Below are 12537 nucleotides of genomic sequence, written 5' to 3'. Positions count from 1 at the left end.
CCAAGAAACGAACGGAGGTCGCGCGCGATCTTGTGCCGTGCCCTTTTTCCTAAAGAGCGAGCGAACGAGCAGCGTGAAGGGACTCTCGCAACCATCGCAACACTTCTTTGCCAGTGGGACGAGGAAAACGTTATCAAAAGTCGCAGCTTTACGAGCACGGCAATCCTCCACTCCTCCCGGCGGGCTGCTGGTCGTAAACTTAATGAACCTTTTTATGCTTCCTTGCTCCAATCCGGCCCTAGAACCGGGCCAAGTGTGGCGAGAAGGAGGGCGCGCGCGCGCGGCCGCTCTAGCTGTAAATGGCTTTATATAGCGAGGGACCACGGAATGGAACGGGATGGGGGGGGGGGGACTGGGGGTCGTATAGTGGCATACCAAACGTTTACGCCACCACTAGGCCCAGTATCTTGTGGTCAAAGGGAAGGAGACTACGTGACTCTAGCAGTTATTGGGGGCCATGTTAAAAAAGGAAACAAAAAAAAAGACGAGAAATCCACAAGGTGCAGGGCGAGATATAGAGAGTACCCCCGTTCGCCAGCCAGGAAGGAGTGTTGACCGGGGAGGGAAGAGGAAATAACTTTTGGTGGCCAGGATAAAGCAATCTGTCATAAATTCAATTACGGGAACCATTTTCTTCTCTGTGTTCATTTTTGTTTTTCTTCCTTTATGAAGTTTAAGGGTCTATCCAGGAGAAAAGCGCCAGTGAGCGCGAAATCGGGGAGAAGACACTGTCAACAATATTCCATTTCCACCGGTGGCCCCGCGCCCATCATAACCGGAACTTCCTGGCATTCTTCGTTCATAGGGCAGAATTCGATTATCGTCAAAATGGGAGAAGTCTCTCTCTTCCTTCAAAAAGTGGGAAGAAAACCATTTTTGTGGCCAGAGAATATTTTGGACATCACGATGATGATGATGATGCGGTTTGATCGGTTTGACCTTAACTTTAACAAAATAAACGCTTCCTTAGGAACGTCTTAGAATCAGGAAGAACATTTCCTGTCCTTAGCATAATCCACAGGATTCTCTTTATTCTGGCAGGACATTGCTTTAATCCACTCGCGCTCCTGTTCAATGAAAGAAAGATGCGATCGAATGAAGCATTAGGATCCTTCTGTGCATCTTAAAGGAACGATGGTTTCACCTGCATCACCACCACAGCGCTGCCAGCTGCTGGGCTAGAGCAACAGTTCTCTTAAGTTTGCCGAAAAATCCTCTTTGGACCACTAGCAGCCAACATAATGGAAGCATAGACGAAGCATACATTTTGCTCCTCATTTCAGCGCTATTCGCGAGCAGCAACTTATCCTTTTTAGAAGCCAAGGTTCCCCTCTTCAACGAAAGTTTCCACTTTTCAGTTTGCACTTCCTTCTCTGCCCTTCCTCCTCCTCCTCTTAGCACTCTGTCGTCCCTGCTCTGGCTGGTGCGGAGGAAAGCGCGAAAATGGAATTTAAAAATTTGGTCTCCAAGAGGAAAAGCCGGTGGAAGAGGAGCCGTGTAACCGTTACATTCTACACTCAACAGCGCGCCCAGGACGATGGCACGTCGTTCGCAAGGGACACAGCAATAGCGGAAGGCAGCTAGCAGCGGTGGTGGTGGTGGGTCCAAGATTGATGGATTTCGGGCCACCGATTGCCGAACGAGAACCCAACCCAGGCGCGGCGATAAGTCCTGTGGGCTTTTGAAGCAGGAAGTTCGGTTGTTTTGGATGGTCCGAAAAGAGCAAAACAAGAAAAAGAAACGAAAAAACACACACACCAAGAGACCCATTTGCCGCTGACAGGATGGAACATTGAAGTGAAGAAGGTGAGAGAGCCGGGCTCTTCTTGTGCGGCCTCGCACTGTTCACCGTTCTCGCTCACCTTTGAAATTTTGTTCCACAAAGTTTTGAAGAGCAAGAAAAAATAGGAAACCCCCGGACAGTACAAAAAAGGCGGCACACGAAGGACCATCTGCTTCTCACCTGCTCTACCCTGCTCTTCCCTCCTTCTGTGGTTCGTTTATAAATTAATAAATAGATGCAGCGGGATTATAAGGATTTGTGAGCGAGAGCGATCAGCGCGACGCAACTTTGAACATAAAAGCGTTTTGAATTAGTATAAGCTTCTCGAAATCGCCGGTCACGCAATTTGTGAGGTTTAAAAAATAGAATTTGCGCACACTTTTTGTGAGACTAGAAACAGGATCGCTTGTTCGCGTTCCTTGTGTTAATTACTAGGGCAGCTTGAGGCGCCAGCAGTCATAAAGGGCTCGCAAAGCAACAGGAAGTCCAAAAGGTGCTTTGTAGAAAGCGCGAATGGGGGCCATCGGAAGAAGTTTAGATAATTAATAGCAAAAGGGAATTAGACAGGAAGTGGTGGCGTTCCCCTTCAAACTCTTCAAGCTCATGAACCTCTCTCTCCCTCTCCCTCGTGGTTTCTAGTTCTTTTTTACCCCAACATCCGGTTCGGTGTTATGTTTCGATCTCTGAGCGCGGTATCATGAGCGTCGTACCAAGAAATAAGGGATGTCGTGTTCTAAATGGTAAGCGTAAGAACAAAATTCGAAAGGAGAGTTTTGAATTGATTTAAAAAAAAGAAAATTCTCAAACAAAAAATCCAAACACCTTCCTCTTCTCTTCGAAGCTTTCTCTTAAATCGATGTTTTGGCAAAATGTGCCCACGAGTATTGGCTGGCTAGGTTGAATCTGTGTTCGATTCGGTTTGTCTAGGCGCAAACATGCACATAAATTTCTGCCCTCCCCCCAGGGACAGCTCTTTGCCACCAAATCCCCTCTCCCCTGGTGTGTCACTCGCTTTTCTTCTCTCCAAGCCCCCCTTTTCCATTGTGTCCTATCATCATCAGCCCTTCCCGAGGTTTGCGGTGAAGACGAGCGGCCCTCGGTACGACAGACAGAGCAAACATTAATGAAGTAATGGACTGCTGCTGCTGCTGCGTGTGTCCGCTCTGGTGTTTTTGGTGCACGACGAAGAGACGATCGCCATCGCCGCCAACGAAGCCAACTTAATGAAGATTCACGTGCCGGACGGACGCACCGGACCCTGGAATATGCTTTCCCTGGCCACAATGAGCATCCATTTTAACTATCCAGACCACCCGCCCCGCGTCCCTCCGTAGCCCTTCCCATGCGTCGACAACCACAGGGAACCAGGAAGCATAAAAAGCAATGCAGCGACGGCAGCATCGACGCAGCATAACCAGACGGGTGGCAAGCAAGTATGTTTGAACGCATGATCCCCCCTCTCGTCGCAACCGCGACCCATCATTTAATACCAACCATCATCATCATCATCATCATCATCAGCAGCAAGCATAGGCCCCAGGCCATGCACTGACGACGACGACGACGCCATGTTTGCCCGTCTCTCGCTCACTCACTTCACTCTCGCTCCGATGGTCTGTTTATCGAGCAAATAAAACCCATTTTCGATAATGTGCCGAACAGCCGTCCGCGTGGCCCCGAGACCGACCCACGGCACCAGACAGCAGTTCGGGCTCCACACTACCAGCCTCGCCCTTCTGTGCGCCAGTGGGGTGCGCGAACACTGAACGACCAATCGAAGTCTTTGTCAACCAACGGCGGCAGCAGCAGCAGCACAACAACACACACCTGATCCACGGTGCATTGGGGAACATATTACGGTGGAGCACACATGCATGCAAACTGCTTCAGCACAAGGGACAGGGACAGTGTTTTTAGTGGGAAAGTTCAATTAATAATGTTTAATAACGCCATATTGAATCTATTCGATGCGAAGCAGCTTCAGAATCAATTGAAACGAATAGTAACGTTTACGTTTCATTTGTTTCCACTGTTATTTTCACTATTTAGAGTAAAATCTAACACTAAAAGGAAGAACCTAAGGTTGGATCGTGTACGAGAACAACCCACGACGATCCAATCATTGGAATATATTTTTAAGCTGCAGAAAAGCACAAAAGACACCATTGGCACCAAATTTTGAATAGACTGCAGTGAGAATATTGTATTTTGAAAACTGTATCATAGGTGCTGCGACCGTTATGAACCACACTGTGCATGTGCTAACACCGAATGTTAAAAGTAAAATGCAGCAGAACAGTCGGAAAAGGAGGGCAGACGGCGAAGCACCGTCACCACCACACCATCGATGATGACGATGATGATGAGCATGATAAATAATAATTATTATTTATCGATGTGCCCCATTGCTTCACGGTTGGGGCGGTTGCTCCAGACGAAAGCATGATTGCATCACTGGTTCCCTACTCTCCGTTCCCAATCCGTCTGACTTCGGTCGCATGTATGCACCAGACAATGTTGTGCAGTCGTTGTGTTGTTATGGAACACCCTGTGTTTGGGATCGTATTATTCTGAGCATAGAGAGAGAGAGAGAGAGAGGCCTCTATTGAACCATAAACCACACATCAACCATGTCCCACGGGAAGAGCACGGAAGAGACAATCGATCCGAAGAAGAAAACCTCCCCACCGGGGGCACGGCGACTGTCAATAGAAGAGATTAGAGCAGCGCGACGATGATAATGCATTGAATGGATGCAAATGACGTACACAATAATGCATCCCGAGATCCATAAGCCACCCAGGGGCCCAATTAAAATGCCATTCCAAGGAGCCAATAGACAAGACACTCGCTCGATTGCAGTGCTGCATATTGGAGACGCGTTGGCCACAATGGACAACAAACAATGTCGAGAATAAGCCGGCATAAATCAAACACCATGACGTTCCCGGGCTATGGAGAATCGAAAGCCACCAACCACTGGCTTCATGATGGATAATGGGGACAGCAGATTCTTCGGGAAATGCGAGAAAATACTCAACATGGTGCTGGTGCTGGTGCTAATTGTTATTTAATGAATGATTTATGCGTCAACACGAACGCACCATCATCACAAAATACCGTGAAAAGTTTCATGCAGATGAGCGTGTGCCATGGATCTTGGAGCGATGGAAATTGGTGATTAGAGTTCCACATCATCTCCTAAGGGCCTCAAGTAGATGAAAAAAAACCTGCTAAAACCGATAGGCTTAGCTTGACATAGTTGTGGGCTGTTGGTACACCTGAACAAGTACGGGGCCTAACCTATAACCTGGTAGAAGAAGACCAGAAAACCCGAGTATTAGATTGAACACCTCATCAGGCTGGATGCGGATAGTATGTTAAACTAACAAAAAAAAACATGTAGCACAGCCAGTGCTTTCGCACGTTTCTCGTATTGACACAGATGGCCCTATTCGTCTTCTCGAACATTCTGAAACCAGATTTGGCCCTTTTTCAAAAGGAGATTTACTTTGAAGGCTTTAAAGCGTAATTCATCTACACAGCGTTGGCACAAAAAAGAGGAATGAAATGAAATCCCAATCCCATATAGTGTCGTCTAATGAGAAGCATTGAATCCCGGAGAAATACATTGCAGCACCATGCAGCGTATCTTCTGCACAGATGACCGTACTGTCGTTACTGGTACACAACTTAAGAATGACCTCTTCCAACTCAGTCAAACATGAATAATGTATCGCACCGTCGGCACAAGATGATGCTCGCTAATGACGACTATATGAGATGATGGCGGCGGCGGCAATGATTTCAATATTCAGTAGAAGCGAAAGTTTGACGAAGATCATTCTCCCTGCTTTTGATGTCTCCTCGTGTATATCGCTGGGTATGTTGTTAACGAATTTGACTCTAGCAAACTCTAGAGTGCCCACTAGCACCCAGAAGATACGCTAGCATAAACCAAAAAAAAAACCATGAACTAAGCATAAAAAGGACTCCAGAAATATGATGGACTACAACAGCAACAGCTGTCGTTGGAAACTGGTGCCGGTGGAGAGCCGCGATCGGTGCAGCTGCCCCTCCACTCGAGGCCAACAGAGGCACGTGTTTGTTGTGGCTGCTTCTTCCATTCGTCTGAGCCCACAAAACAGCTGGAAAAAAGTCCAAACGACCCGATCGTCGCCGACGTGTCAGGTCTTTTGAGAAATAAAATTCCTCGATACCTGGCAGCCCGACACAGAGATAGAGAGGGAGAGAAGGAGTGAGTGAATTGCGACGGATACAATGTGTTCCCAAGTCGTCGGGTTTTTTTTTGCTGTAACACGATGATGTGTTTACGAATCATCGATCCGACCACAACATAAGCTGGAAAACCTGTCACTACAGCACCATTTCAACTTATGCTTGTACGGCTGGCCAGGCCTCACCCCCAGGGGTCTCTCCATCACACACATCGACGGGCTGGCGAAAGGTAGAAGGTAACAAGAAGGTGTCCAGAGCCGTTTGCGTTTTGTAGAAATTTTAATTTAATTTCAGCAGCACGACAGTCAGCTGTTCGTTCTTGTGGTCACCGGGGAAGTGGTAGATAGGAAGATGACGAGAGGAAGGAATGGCACGCAAGCGGCACAGCGGCGGTAGGATCAGGTGCCTTTTCAACGGGCAACAGATGCTGTTGCTGCTGCTGCTGCTGCTGCAGCTACCTTTTCGATTTCACCTTGATGAGCGACTAGCACGCGGCATTGCACCGCCTGAAGCATAAATTAATTTGTACTCTGCAGTAGCCGGCCAGACGTTGGCCTTTTCCGGGTCCAAATTTGCAATTGCCAAGTAATACAAACTGGCCAACAGCAGAGATCGCCATCTGTCATTGAACAACCGCAGATTAGCATTAGCTCGAAGGCATTAAAACAAAAAAAAAGAAACGCTTATCGTGGCCAGCTTCCAGCTGACGCGCCACTGTAACTACGCAACGCATCTTCCGAAATGGTTGCACGTTAACAGAATAAAGAGACACGGTGACAAACACATACGCACGGAAATGAGAACATGCAACAACATTATCTTGGACGAATTTCTCAATCAGGTTCGCGATCGCCTTGCGGTTACGGATTATCGCAGCTGTTCTTTTCCACGATCGCACCACAACATCGCCGAACAGAAGAATACGGTATAATGAGGATCGCGATGGTAACAGGTGATTGACTGACCGGCTAAAAAGGCAGCTTGCCATCAGTTTCATAATTTTAATGATTATGTTTTAATCGGCAACAAATTTTCCCAATTTTCTCCACCGTCTTTTGGGGGAAGAAAAGGACAGGACATTGCAGTGGCAGCGCGCATTAACACATGCTTCCACTGGACAAACGGGAGCATTAAAATGTAATGTTGCCCGGTAAGATATTAACTTTCTCGCCATTACATCGATAGCGTTTGGGCGCGTCGTCTGTTGACATACTTTATTTTTGATACCTTGTTGCCATTTATTCATACTTATTAATGGCCGCCGTAATATGTAAGTACGTAAGTAAAGAAGTCGTTATCTTACCTTTTAAGAGAAAGCGCGATGCGGTAGCAAGGTGTTGTGCTATGCTGCTGCTACAGCATAAACGTACGGTCCCCGGGTTCCTTCGGTGTTTAGGCGCGCAGAATCAACAGCAGCGAGACGTAATCCATGTTGGCTGTTTGGATAACTTCGACTGGAAAATCACTCTCGCCGCAGACTTCACCAGGTTCAGCTCGATTGATTGATCGATCGATCTTCATCAAAACATTTGGCAGTTAGTCGGGAGAGACTGAGTGGAAGGACCCCGGAACTGGCGTATTTATGCTGGTATGCTGGTATGTGTGTGCGTGTATTTGTTGTTGATGATTTTCTTTTCTTCACACCCACAAACGCCCGGATCGATCCTTCTTCCTTTGTCGAAAGCAGGGAGGATCACCTGCCTCGGGGGGGCCAACAGCAACCGCCGCCGCCGCCGCCGTCGCCGTGAAGTGCCGGCTGTGCACTTCCTGTTTCCTGTTGCTGCAAGCCAGCAAGAGAGAGAGAGAGTGAGCGTGCCCTCTCCCTCTCTCAGCCAGTGCAGCCTTCACCAGCCTCACTTCCTCATGCAGTTGAACTTTTGGATGATGGTCGCGGTCACGACGACAAAGCAGCACACTTTCGCACGCACTCCTCCTTCTCCTCCTCTTGGCACCGCTACTGCCGGCTCACTGCACTCTTCGGCATGCCGTTAGATGGCACCCAAAAAACACTGGCTCCACTACGCAAACACTCGCACTAGCCATGCACCAGGGGGATTTGGATTTAATTTTCTTTTCTTTTGCTCTTTTTTTCCTACTCGGGAGGATTCACACTTTGCACAACGCGCACCTTGCACTTGCTCACACCGCTTTGTCGTCGATGATCACACTTTCGATTTCTCGTTTTGCTTAGGATGCTTTTCGCGTATCACGCACACACCACGCTCGTACGGGATTCGAACGGAATCGGAACTAATAATCGGGGGGAAACTGCGTTAAAAATCTGGCATCACCGTGTTGTTTGCACCAGCACCCACACTTTTTTCCCTTCTCCAGCACCAGAGAGCACAGCACGCACCCGCTCGATGTTAAAATCTGTCGGGAGCAAAAAAGGATTACTTTGTTTTAATTTGAGTATTAATGGAGGACACACAGTATGATGGTCGACACCGACAAGCTACCACCGATCGTAGATGGCTGCTTCGTCGATTCGTTGGTTGTTGGTAGCTAGATTGACAACTAGTTTTTAGTAACACTATTTTACAAATTACTGCATTGATTTTTAGAGCAAAACGGTGCTAGTACAATCGCACAGTTGTGCGGTTGTTGGTAGAATCGAAGGAGAACGACAGGACATCGAACGCAGATGCCTATATAAACCGGTCGAATCCCGTTGGTGTTGGTAAGCTTGAACGGCCTTTATTCCCGGCGTTTGTTCGTTGTGTTTGTAACGAGAAGATGGCACAGAGTTTGATCAAATCGCCCCTCGGGAGTGGGAATCTTCTTCTGCACCGTCGGAGGACAGCCCAAAACGAAAGCCACGAAGGGGTGCGGCAAGGCGCGTTCTTCCTTACAGCTGCCGGTTAGTATTAGTGAACCAGCGTACCCCGTATTCGACTGCGAATAACTTTTATATTCATCCAGATACGCCCTGATGGCGCTGAATATTTGAACATATTCCGGATTATCGAAAGGCACTTTTGCTATAATCCACGGTGCGTTCCGTGCCCGACCGGAAGCGAAGCGAGGAATGGGTTTACGACCACCACCTCCTCCACCCACCCACTCGCGCAAGACGACGACCTTCCTCTCGTGGAGTAGTAATGAATGGAGTTGATAGCAGCACATGCGAAGGAGCAGGACAGCACATTCAAGCATAGCTTTTCTCGCACGCGGGCCTATGATTGTTTGTGGCGAGTATCGAAAAGCAATGACCGCTTAGACGGAGAGAGAGCGAGAGAGCGGGAGAACGAGCCCCCCAATCCACAAACCCCGATCTGTGGGTGAGTGGGTGATGCTCCCCATGTCTCCATGCGATGTTTCTCTCTCTTCCGCTTACAGCAGCATGCGCATCGCCTTCCTCGTTTCTCCAGCAGCGAGAGCATGGCCGCTTACATAACTTTATTCTACTAATGCATATGTCACGTACACCGTAGTGCACACTCGCGATGACTTTTATCAAACTAATCAATCGCATCCTCCGTGGCCGCACCTTTACCAGCCACCCGTGTGCAGCTGTCATTTCATGGCGACCGGAGCACATCCAAGGATGCGAGGAAATCGTAGAAGGCTGCACCTTCAAAGCGCCAGACAAAGCGAAAAGAGAGCTACCCTCGAGAGAAGGATGAGAGATGGTATTAAGTTTCTTTTCGCCGGTCCCTTTTCCAGATTCCGATTCCTCTGGCCCCGCGAAGCAGCGGCCCAAAAAGGAAGGTGAAGAGGTACAACACACGAAAAAAAAAGCCATTAAAAAGGCATCCCCCCGAGGGAAATATCCTTCACTCGCACACACCAGAATACCTGGAATTCGGTGGGAGATGCTGGTGGATGGACGGGAGGCTGGGTGCTGGTGATGGCTACAAGAATCGGAGAGAGCCAACGATGGAGCGGACAAGAACGAAGCGCACCGGGTGTAGGTGTGTGTGATGGTTGAATTCGTGGAAAGAAGAAAACTTCTCAATCACCCAGACGCACACCGACACATATACGGAGCAAACGGAAATCTGCTGGAATTAAAAACACTCTCTTCCCTATCGCCCTGGGATCAAACAAAACGAATCTTCTTCGTGTCACGCACGGGCACGGGGTTCACGTTTCAAGTCACACGACCACGGCCGATGATGATGGTGGCCGTGGTGTGGATGCTGTTGCAGGGCTATTCTTGCCTCACCAGTTTCACGCACGTTTTCAACTCGTGCTTTGGGAATTCACTTTCACCGAACCAGCCTCCCCGATTTCCGCCCTCCCGTGGCCATACTTGCTCCACAACCATCGCGCAACAGCAACTCCCGCCCCGGTCTTAGAATCTACACACACTCACACGAACACACCTATGCAGTTCACGGGAAATGATAGTAAAAACACCCTCTCAGCCTTCCGCACCCATCCACACCCTTTGCTTTTCCCTTTCCGTTCGCATCGTACAACACAACGAGTGCGAGCGAGCTAACCAATAGAAACACATACACACACTCACTCACTCACTCACACTAGCGCAAATGCAAACGCGCGCGCACTAACACGCGTGTTAGAATACGGCGAGAAACCAGCGGTCTCTCTCACTCGCTCATGCTCACGGGGGTGAGAGCAGCGTTGTGATCTCTTTCGCTCGTGCACACTTTTCTTGCATCGAAGCAGGCCCTCCCGGGATCCCGGTGGAGAGAAGAGAAGAGAAAGAAAGGTGGCGCGGTGTTGGTGGAAGCGGGAGGGAGGAAGGAAGGCTGTCCCGGAGGGGCTCGGCGCGGTCTCGGTCGCACTCGGTACAAAACAATAATTGCACGATCGATCAGCGCTGCCGCGGCAGGAGCAAAGGGCAGAGAGAGGGGGAGATGACGAGAAAGAGACAGGGATGCACGCACACGAACATCGTGAAAGAACAACATTCACGCACGTACGGCTGCTCCACCGTGAAAAACCGTGAATCGAATGAGAACGCGAAGCACAGACACACATGCACACACACGGGCGAAGAAAGAATCCGCTATCACCGTCGTTCCTTCACGCGCTTTTTCCACCCATGGCCGCGCTGTCTCCTTGGATGTTAGTAATAATAGCCCTTTTCGGGCAACGTGCACACACTAGGAACGTTTTCACAATCCCCACACTCCCTATTGTTTGTGTGCGCCCTGCTTCCTGGCCCAGAACAACCGCTCCCCGACGACGGAGGATGAAAGTTGAAAGATGCAGAAGGACGCCGCCGTCGCCATCGCCTTGAACCTCGTGAAACGGTGCTTACTCGCTGTCCTGCCTGCGTTCCGCTGTTTCCGCCTTCGTCGGCAGCAAACGAACAAGAGAAGAACGACGGAATCGAAGGCGGCCTGGGGTCAGTACCGGGATTCACGGCGGATTCACCGAAATTCAAACAAAACTTCACAAATTCACAGACTGTTCGGGAAATTGGGATTCAAAGATCCGAATTTCGAAAAACGCTCCTCTCCCGCCGAACGCACAAACCCGAATGAAAAAAAGAGAGAAACAATCGAACCGATGGGGTCAAAAAACACGCACGCCGACGAGAGAGCGAGGGAGCGAGATTGTAAGACCGTTTCTAAACTGCGAAAAACCATTTGATGTCGTATCTAAAGTTTCGAGAAACATAAAAAATATATTGGCGTGTGTAGGACACTTTCAAAAGTAGCTCTTTTCAGGTACAGTGAATCGCCAAAACATTAAACACTCTAGCATGCTTCATTTTATCAACAAAAATGCTTTGCTCAGTGTAGAAACAGTCTAAGTAGGCGGCGAGAAGGGAGAGCGACTTGAACATTTTTCAACGCATGATCCGTTAGCGAGAGTAGCACATCCGATACGAAACAGAGAGAGAGAGAGAGAGAATTCTCATCACCGAGAGAGAGAGAGCCACGAAATTCTCCGAACCCTGTCCGAAGTTCTGTTTGCCATCTCACTTTCCCCCTTTGCTGTTTCGCTCTAACGAATGGCAAGGGAAAAGAGAAGCGGTAAAGAAGAAGTAGCCGAAACAAAAAAAAAACACAGAACGTGTCTCGCGGGTGACCACCCCCCCACAGCCTACCCCCCCACTAACCGGACGAACACACCGTGTGAAACGTGTTTCCGGTCGGCGATGGTGATTGCACTTGGGTGTTATACGCGGGGTTTAGGTCCACCAATTCGATGAAACATTGATTACGAGGTAATAGTTGCGCTGCACTATCTGTGTGTACGTTGGCTTAGTTCAACTCGATCATCGATTTAAAGACAAGACACCATCACTGTCTGTGAAAGGCGACTACGAACACATAACCTCTACCACGGTTTCAGTTTCGCGAACAAGGGACAATCTGCGAGAGCACGGATCCTGCGTCCTGCGGGTGTGCTTTAATCCTCACCGTGACAGATGGGCACACAACTGGAATGAAATTAATGGAAATGAAGCAAAACTCAGTAGCCCTTCGTGGCGTTGGCTCGTTTATCCTTCAAATCCATCCGCTTTATCGCGATGATCAACGATCAAGGGAGCACTGTTTGTACCGCTTTTCAAGCACCTCTTGCACGCACTA

The 12537-nt window shown here is 48.9% G+C and overlaps 1 protein-coding gene across 2 annotated transcripts in view; it reads right to left on the bottom strand.

The window, feature by feature from the left end:
- LOC126576160 (zinc finger protein jing homolog) overlaps positions 1-11452 on the bottom strand; it is a 58402-nt gene extending 46950 nt beyond the window's left edge. Inside the window, exons 1-3 of one of the 2 annotated variants that reach the window (XM_050237319.1) lie at positions 11256-11452; positions 8379-8395; positions 7326-8272 (exon numbers count right to left, since the gene is read on the bottom strand). The gene's annotated coding sequence lies outside the window, so the exon portion shown is untranslated. Of the gene's footprint in view, positions 1-7325; positions 8396-11255 lie in introns of both variants that reach the window. The other variant, XM_050237318.1, reaches the window with a different exon arrangement.
- Positions 11453-12537: the final 1085 nt, after the last annotated feature.

The sequence above is a fragment of the Anopheles aquasalis genome, chromosome 3 (assembly GCF_943734665.1).
Source record: "Anopheles aquasalis chromosome 3, idAnoAquaMG_Q_19, whole genome shotgun sequence".
NCBI classification, from domain to species: Eukaryota; Metazoa; Arthropoda; class Insecta; order Diptera; family Culicidae; genus Anopheles; species Anopheles aquasalis.
This window is presented reverse-complemented; position numbering and strand designations above follow the sequence as displayed.